A 7,549-nucleotide genomic window follows, 5' to 3' on the forward strand; every position below is an offset into this window, starting at 1 on the left:
GCCTGAGGTCAGGTGTTCTAGACCAGCCTGGCCAACATGGTGAAACCCTCTTTCTACTAAAAATACGAAAATTAGCCAGGAGTGGTGGCGGGTGCCTGTCATCCCAGTACTGGGGAGGCTGAGGCAGGAGAATTGCTTGAATCCTGGGAGGCAGAGGTTGCAGTGAGCCGAGATTGCGCCATTGCATTCCAGCCTGGATGATGAGAAGCTCTGTCTCAAAACAAAACAAAACAAAAAGTAGAAACTGGAAACAGCTTTTATGCTCTTTCATTTCAACGGTTTACGGAACCCAGGATCGTATCCAATGAGAACTTGCATTCCGGCATGGCGAAGACACCGTTGAGAAGAATGAAAATGATTAGACTCATATGCAGAAAAAGAAACTTGGGCACCCAAAACACACCCAGGAAAATGAGGGAAGGGAAAGGATTTGAATTTGACTAGCAATGACAAGCCGCAGATACATGAGCTCACAGGACTGTGGCTGGACAGACATCAAGGGTGGACAGAACCCGGCCAGTCAGGACTGGCACCCAAGAGCTGTCCGTCTACAAATCGGCTCCTGATTGGTCTACCCAGGACGGTGATCCACTGTCATTGAAAAGCATGTCTTGGAGGCTCCACGTACACTCAGCTGTGAGCAGACAGTTCCATGATGGGACTGCACCTCGTATCAGAAAGGGCCTCCCATCCTCCCCGTCTTTAATTCAACCCTCCTGACGTCCCACTACTTCACTCTATCCAACTACATGTCCTCAAGACAATGGGCAATGGATGCTGTTTGGTTCAGTGGACGCAAAAAACATGATTTATGAATGTTGTTTACATTTTAACAATTTAAATTTATGTTTATTATATGAAATATAATTTTATATTTTTATAATGAATATAAAAATATTTATTATATTGTAAATAGTTTTAAAATATGAAATTATTTTAATTTTATAAATATATTAATAAATATATTAATATGCTTATAGTTTTAATAAATATATTAATATATATTTCTATTTTTATAAAATATACAAAATTATATATTTATAATTTTATAATATATCTAATAAATATATTATAATATCATATAATATACTATATATCATAATCTGTAATATATCTAATAAATATATTATAATATATACTAAAATATTTAATAAAGATATTTTTAAATATAAAATATATATTATTATTTATTTATAGAATAATTTTTATATATTTATAATTAATATATAAAATATTGGTATAAAATAATTTATTAAAATAATTTAAATTTTCATAATTTAAATTTATATTTATTACATTAAACATAACTTCATATTTTTATAATTATTATAAAATATTTATTAAATAATAATTTATTCTAAAAACTCTCAGAATTTCAAAGCTAATATTTGACTTTTTAAAAAAATTAAATGCTAAGTTTATATAAACATTTTAATATGACATAAAAGTTATATTTCTATAATTAATATAAAAATGTTTATTGTATTTTTAATAAATAATTTTGAAAATATTAATTGTACTATTAATATTTTGAAAATATTACAAAAATATTTTAATTTTATAATTTATTAAGAAATATGTTAAATATATTTATAATTTTATAAACATATTATAATAAATATATTAAATATATTATAAATATAAATATATAATATAATGAATATGTTAAAAATATAAATATATAACACATATGTTAAAATATTAGAAAATATATTATAATTATATTTTAAATATTTTATGTGTTTACAATTAATATATAAAATATTTGTTAAAATAATTTATTATAATTATTTAATTTTAATAATTTAAATTTAAATTTATTGTATTAAATATAATTTTATATTTTTACAATTAATATGAAAATATTTATTAAGTAATAATTTATTCTGACAGCTGTCAGAATTTCAAAGCTAATACTTGACTTGCTTCTTAAAAAACAAAATATTTGACTTGCCTCTTAAAAAAAAGCACTAAGAGTTTGTATAAAAAATGTTAATATGACATAAAAATGAATGCCAGAGAGTTAATACATCAGGAGTTGAGATAAGCTCTTTTTTTTGGCATGTGAGATTTTTATTCATAGATTTTTTTTTAACTCTTTATACATCACATCATATGTTTTCGTGCTTGAGGATTTCCTTTGACGTTCTCATCGGCTGTTGGAGCAAGATAAGACCCCATTTGGGGCTGTCATGGATGAGCCCCTTTGCTGAGGATGTGCAGAATGGGGTGTCTGAGGTCTACCTGCGTGGAACCAGGTGCACCTGCAGATCTTGCTGACATGTGCGGGAATTTTGCATGTTCACCAACAGGCAAATGAATCCCTGTGTCTTTAAGGGTCTGCTGCAGTTAATAGATGATCCAGTGTGTCATGTCACAGTCCAGATGAGTGACAAGCCAGTGCCGGCAGAGAGTGAGATGTGTCTGTCACTTTGCTGACAGCCCTGGCACATTCTGCAAAATGCCTCAGCTTCTGCTGCCTAATTTTCTGCTGTGAGAGCCAGGTGGCTTCCTTTGGTCTCCACAGGAAACAAAATGTCTCGGAAATCTTTCCCCAAAGCACAGCCTTCATACATTCATGGGGTCTCAACATGTTGGGAGAACGGTGGCAGAATCAGAAAGGTGATGGGGGCTAGCTGGGAACACCTGTGTGCAGATTCTTCAGAATCTGTAACAGCCTGGTTTGCAAACTCAAGGAAACTGTGGGCGCTGGGGGATTCCTGAAGGCAGGTGGGTGGTCGGAAGTATGTGAAAAGACTCAGTTGGATCCCAGGGGTGGTGGGACAAAGGCATTTCCTGTGTTCACAGCTGGTTGCCACGGACGCCTGTTGCCACGGATGCCTGGCGTACAGGGCGTGGTTCTTTTCTCAGGTGAGTACCCAACAGCCAAGTTATCCCAGTCCATCCGGGTCACCTGCAAAGAGATGCACCATTCATGCCCCACCTCGAGGCTTGTTCTTTTCTTCAGCACACTCCTGGCTTATACCTGTGTGCTCAGATGCAGAGGTAAAGCATTTTAAGGACACCTGTAGGAATCTGTCTGGTGGCAATGATCCGTTCGGACCCAAGAAAGTGCAAGAGTGATGCCTGGAAGTGCCTCTCTCTCACTGTGGCTCTTTCAGATACATCATCTCCCTATTTCACAGCTGAAGAAACTGAGGTTGAAGAAGAGTCAGTCTCATTCCTCAGCACCAGTAACGGGGGGAGTTGGGCTGACTCCAAACCTGCTCCCAAAGATAGCACTAACAAATGCTGGCAATATGGTGATCACAAAGAGTGTCGTCAACTCCAGATAGCAACCAGGTCTCCTTACCAGAAAACCTGACAGGCGTTGGTTTGATAGATGCATCATTGTGTATGTCTCTATCCATCCATGCATTCTCCATCTACGCATCTATCATCTCTCCATTCACCTATTCATCTATCAATCTATCCATTCATCTATCCATTCTTTATATCTATTTCTCTATCTATCCATCTATTTATCTCTATTTATCCATCATCCATCTGTCATCCATTTATATTCTGTCATCTCTCTCTCAATCTTCTATCTATCCTATCTACTACCTAAAGCTATCTGTATTCTATCTATCTAAACATCATCTGACTGTCATCTACCTGCCTATATCTATCATCTCTCTAGCTCTCTAGCTCTGCCTATATATCCATCTATATCAGCTCTATATCACTCATCTATTCCTCTATCTATCTATCATCTATCTACCTATCATCTGTCTACCATCTATCAATACATCTATGTATGAATCACCTATCTCTCAATCAGTACATCTGTCAATGTATCAATCATCTACCTATATCAGTACATCTATGTATCAATCATCTATCATGTATCTATCTATACATCTGTCTATCTATCCAACTCAGTACATCTGTCCATGTATCAATCATCTGATTGAAGAAAGGGCTCAGAGATGGAGTCGATGTCACCAGCATAGGAAAGGCAGGATGTAGCTCCCATTCCTTGAAACCTCTGTCTTTCTCCTGATTTACAAGTCCTGTCTGAGATTCTCCGCTGGTGTTTATTTGCTGTTTTTCTTGTGAAACCAGATTTCAAAGCATATTTTCACATTGGTTTTGAAGGTCCTGATGGAAAACATGTGCCTGGAGATAAATGTGCTTTAACCAAATGTGTGTCTTCTGAAACATTCACTGGATAGCTCTAGCCAGTGAGGAGTAAGGACAGCTACTTCCTTTGGACCCTACAGTGACCCTTGTTTGTCTCTACCTGCACAACCTCTATTTCTCCTCCAGTTTAAGCAACCAGTTTCCTTCAGGTGAACATCCTGGCACCATAATTGGTTCAAAGATGCGTGCAGGACTCAGTGCAAGCCCTGAGTTTGTGCAGAAACTAAGCAGAAACTAACAGCCTTGGAGGAAGTCCTGGAGGGACTTGAGCAAGGTGACTTATCAGAGAGAGAATCTGAGGAGAAGGCTCAGAACTTACCTCTAATCTCTTGCAGGTTGAACCCAACAACTCAACTGAAAACCAGAGCTCATGGTTGCTGTTGAGACAGTCCACACTTTCCAGCTTCCTGAAGCAGAGAGTGGAGAAGAATGAAGAGGAACTGGGGAGGTAGAGGCTCTCTTGGGTTTATTGTAATACTTGAGTGAGTTAGCCCTTTTGAACAAACTTGACATTGAGCAGGTGTTGATTACAAATGAGATGTTTCCTGTGTTACTAATGGACACCCAGAAGAGGCAGGGTATTAGAAAGGGTATTAGCTTCCACTGGCTGCTGTAACAAAAATGATGACAAACATCATCTTAGTTTATTTTGTACCGCTATAAAAGAGTGCCACTGATTAGATAATAGATAGATAGATAATAGATTGATAGATAATAGATAGATGGATGACAGATTAAATAGGTAGATGATAGATAGATGATAGGTAGATAATAGATAGATAATAGGTAGATGATAGATGATAGATTAGCTAGATAGATAGATGATAGATGATAGGTAGATAGATAATAGGTAGATGGTAGATAGATAGACAGATAGCTAGATAGATGACAGATAGATAGATAGATAGATAGTTAGATAAATAGATGACAGACAGACAGCCAGACAGATAGCTAGATAGATGAGATAGACAGATAGATATATAGATAGATAGATGATAGACACACAGATAGATAGATAGATGATATTTAGACAGATAGATATATAGATAGACAGATAGATAGCTAGATAGATGACAGATAGATATATAGACAGATAGATGTATAGATAGACAGATAGCTAGATAGATGATAGATAGATATATAGACAGATATATAGATAGATAGCTAGACAGATGATAGATAGATAGAATATCAACTTGTTCTCACATTGCTATAAAGCAATACCCGAGCCTGGGTAATTTATAAAGAAAAGAGGTTGAATTGGCTCATAGTTCTGCAGGCTGTACGAGAAGCCCAGTGGCTTGGGCTTCTGAGGAGGCCTCAGGAAACTTACAATCATGGTGGAAGGCAAAGGGGAAACAGGTACGTCTCACATTGCTGGAGTAAGAGGAGGGGAGGGGGAGGTGCCACACACTTGTAATCAACCAGATCACGTGAGAACTCTAGCACAGGAACAGCACCAAAGGGATGGTCCTAAACCACTCATGAGGTATCCACCCCCACGATCCAATCACGTCTCACCAGGCCCCACCTCCAACACTGGGGATTACAATTCAGCATGAGATTTGGGCGGGAACACAGATCCAAACCCTATTAGATAGATAGATAAATGATAGATAGATAGATGACTGATGGATAGATAGATAAATGATAGATGGATAAATAGATGATAGATGGATAAATAGATGATGGATAGATAGATAGATGATTGATGGATAGATGGATAAATGATAGATGGATAGATAATGATTGATGGATATATAGATAATGATTGATGGATAGATAGATAAATGATAGATGGATAAATAGATGATAGATGGATAGATAGATAGATGATTGATGGATCGATGGATAAATGATAGATGGATAGATAATGATTGATGAATATATAGATAATGATTGATGGATAGATAGATAAATGATAGATGGATACATAGATGATTGATGGATAGATAAATGATAGATGGATAGATGGGTAGATAGATATATAAATGATAGGTAGATAAATGATAGATGAATATATAAATGATTGATAGATGGATAGATAAATGATAGATGAATAGATAAATGATGGATAGATACATAAAGAATAGATGGATAGATAGAAAGATAGATAAATGATAGATGGGTATTTAGATGGATAGATAGATAAACAGATAAATAATAGATGAACAGATAACTGATAGGTGAACAGATAGATAAATGATAGATGGATAGATAAAAGATAGATAAATAAATAATAGATGGATCAATAAATAGTAAATGAATAGATAAATGATAGATGGGTAGATAGATGGATAGATAAATGATAGATGGTTAGACAGATAGATACATAGATAATAGATAGATGACAGACATGTGAGAGAGAAATGGGTGAAGGAAGGGAGAGAAAGAAGGAGAGAGATTTGGGGTCATTAAATAGCAGAGGAAAAGCATGTACACAAAACTTTTACAGCATGTGCAATGGAATATATATATATGTTTATATATGTACATATAAATGCACAGAGAGAGAGACAGAGTCATCAGAGAGTCATCAGACAGCAGAGAGGAAATCCACCCAGCACTGAGGTCCCACAGCAAGCTGGAAAGAGACAATGAGTAATGTTTGACGTGAGAGGTCATTTTCTGCACGTCTGGAATAGAGGCATTGATTTTTCATGCAGATTATAACTGTTGGCTAGAAGATGACCATTGACCCTCTCTGGAGACAGATCTCTGGGTGCAGCAGACCAAGGCTGTTTGGTGACTTGCGTTATTTGAAGATTTCCCTGCATGCTACTGAAACCAGATGTAGTGAGCTATGATCATCCCACTGCACTCCAGCCTGAGCGACAGAGCGAGATCCTGACCCTTATAAAAAAAATAAAAAATAAGGCCAGTGCAGTGGCTCATGCCTGTAATCCCAGCACTTTGGGAAGCTGAGGTGGGTGGATCCTCGAGGTCAGGAGTTCGAGACCAGCCTGACCAACATGGAGAAACCCCGTCTTTACTAAAAGTACAAAAATTATCTGGGCGTGGTGGCGGGCGCCTGTAGTCCCAGCTACTCGGGAGGCTGAGGCAGGAGAATAGCATGAACTCGGAGGCGGAGGTTGCAGTGAGCCGAGATGTTGCCCAGGCTGGGTGACAGAGCAAGACTCCATCTCAAAAAATAAATAAATTAATTAAATAAAAATAACATAACATAAAATAAAATGGGAACGTCTCCACTCCTCAGAGTGACTCGTCCCACCGATAACACACTGAAATTTAGTTTTTGACACACTGCAGAATGCAAGTAATAATTGCTCAAAATTTGACTGAAGCCACTGCCCAGAAAGTGCGCTCAAGAAGGTACGGATATGGGTCTTTTTGTTCAGAAGTATCTTCTCTTTTTTTTTTTTTGACAGAGTCTCGCTCTGTC

The sequence above is a fragment of the Pongo abelii genome, chromosome X (genome assembly GCF_028885655.2).
Source record: "Pongo abelii isolate AG06213 chromosome X, NHGRI_mPonAbe1-v2.0_pri, whole genome shotgun sequence".
Taxonomy (NCBI): domain Eukaryota; kingdom Metazoa; phylum Chordata; class Mammalia; order Primates; family Hominidae; genus Pongo; species Pongo abelii.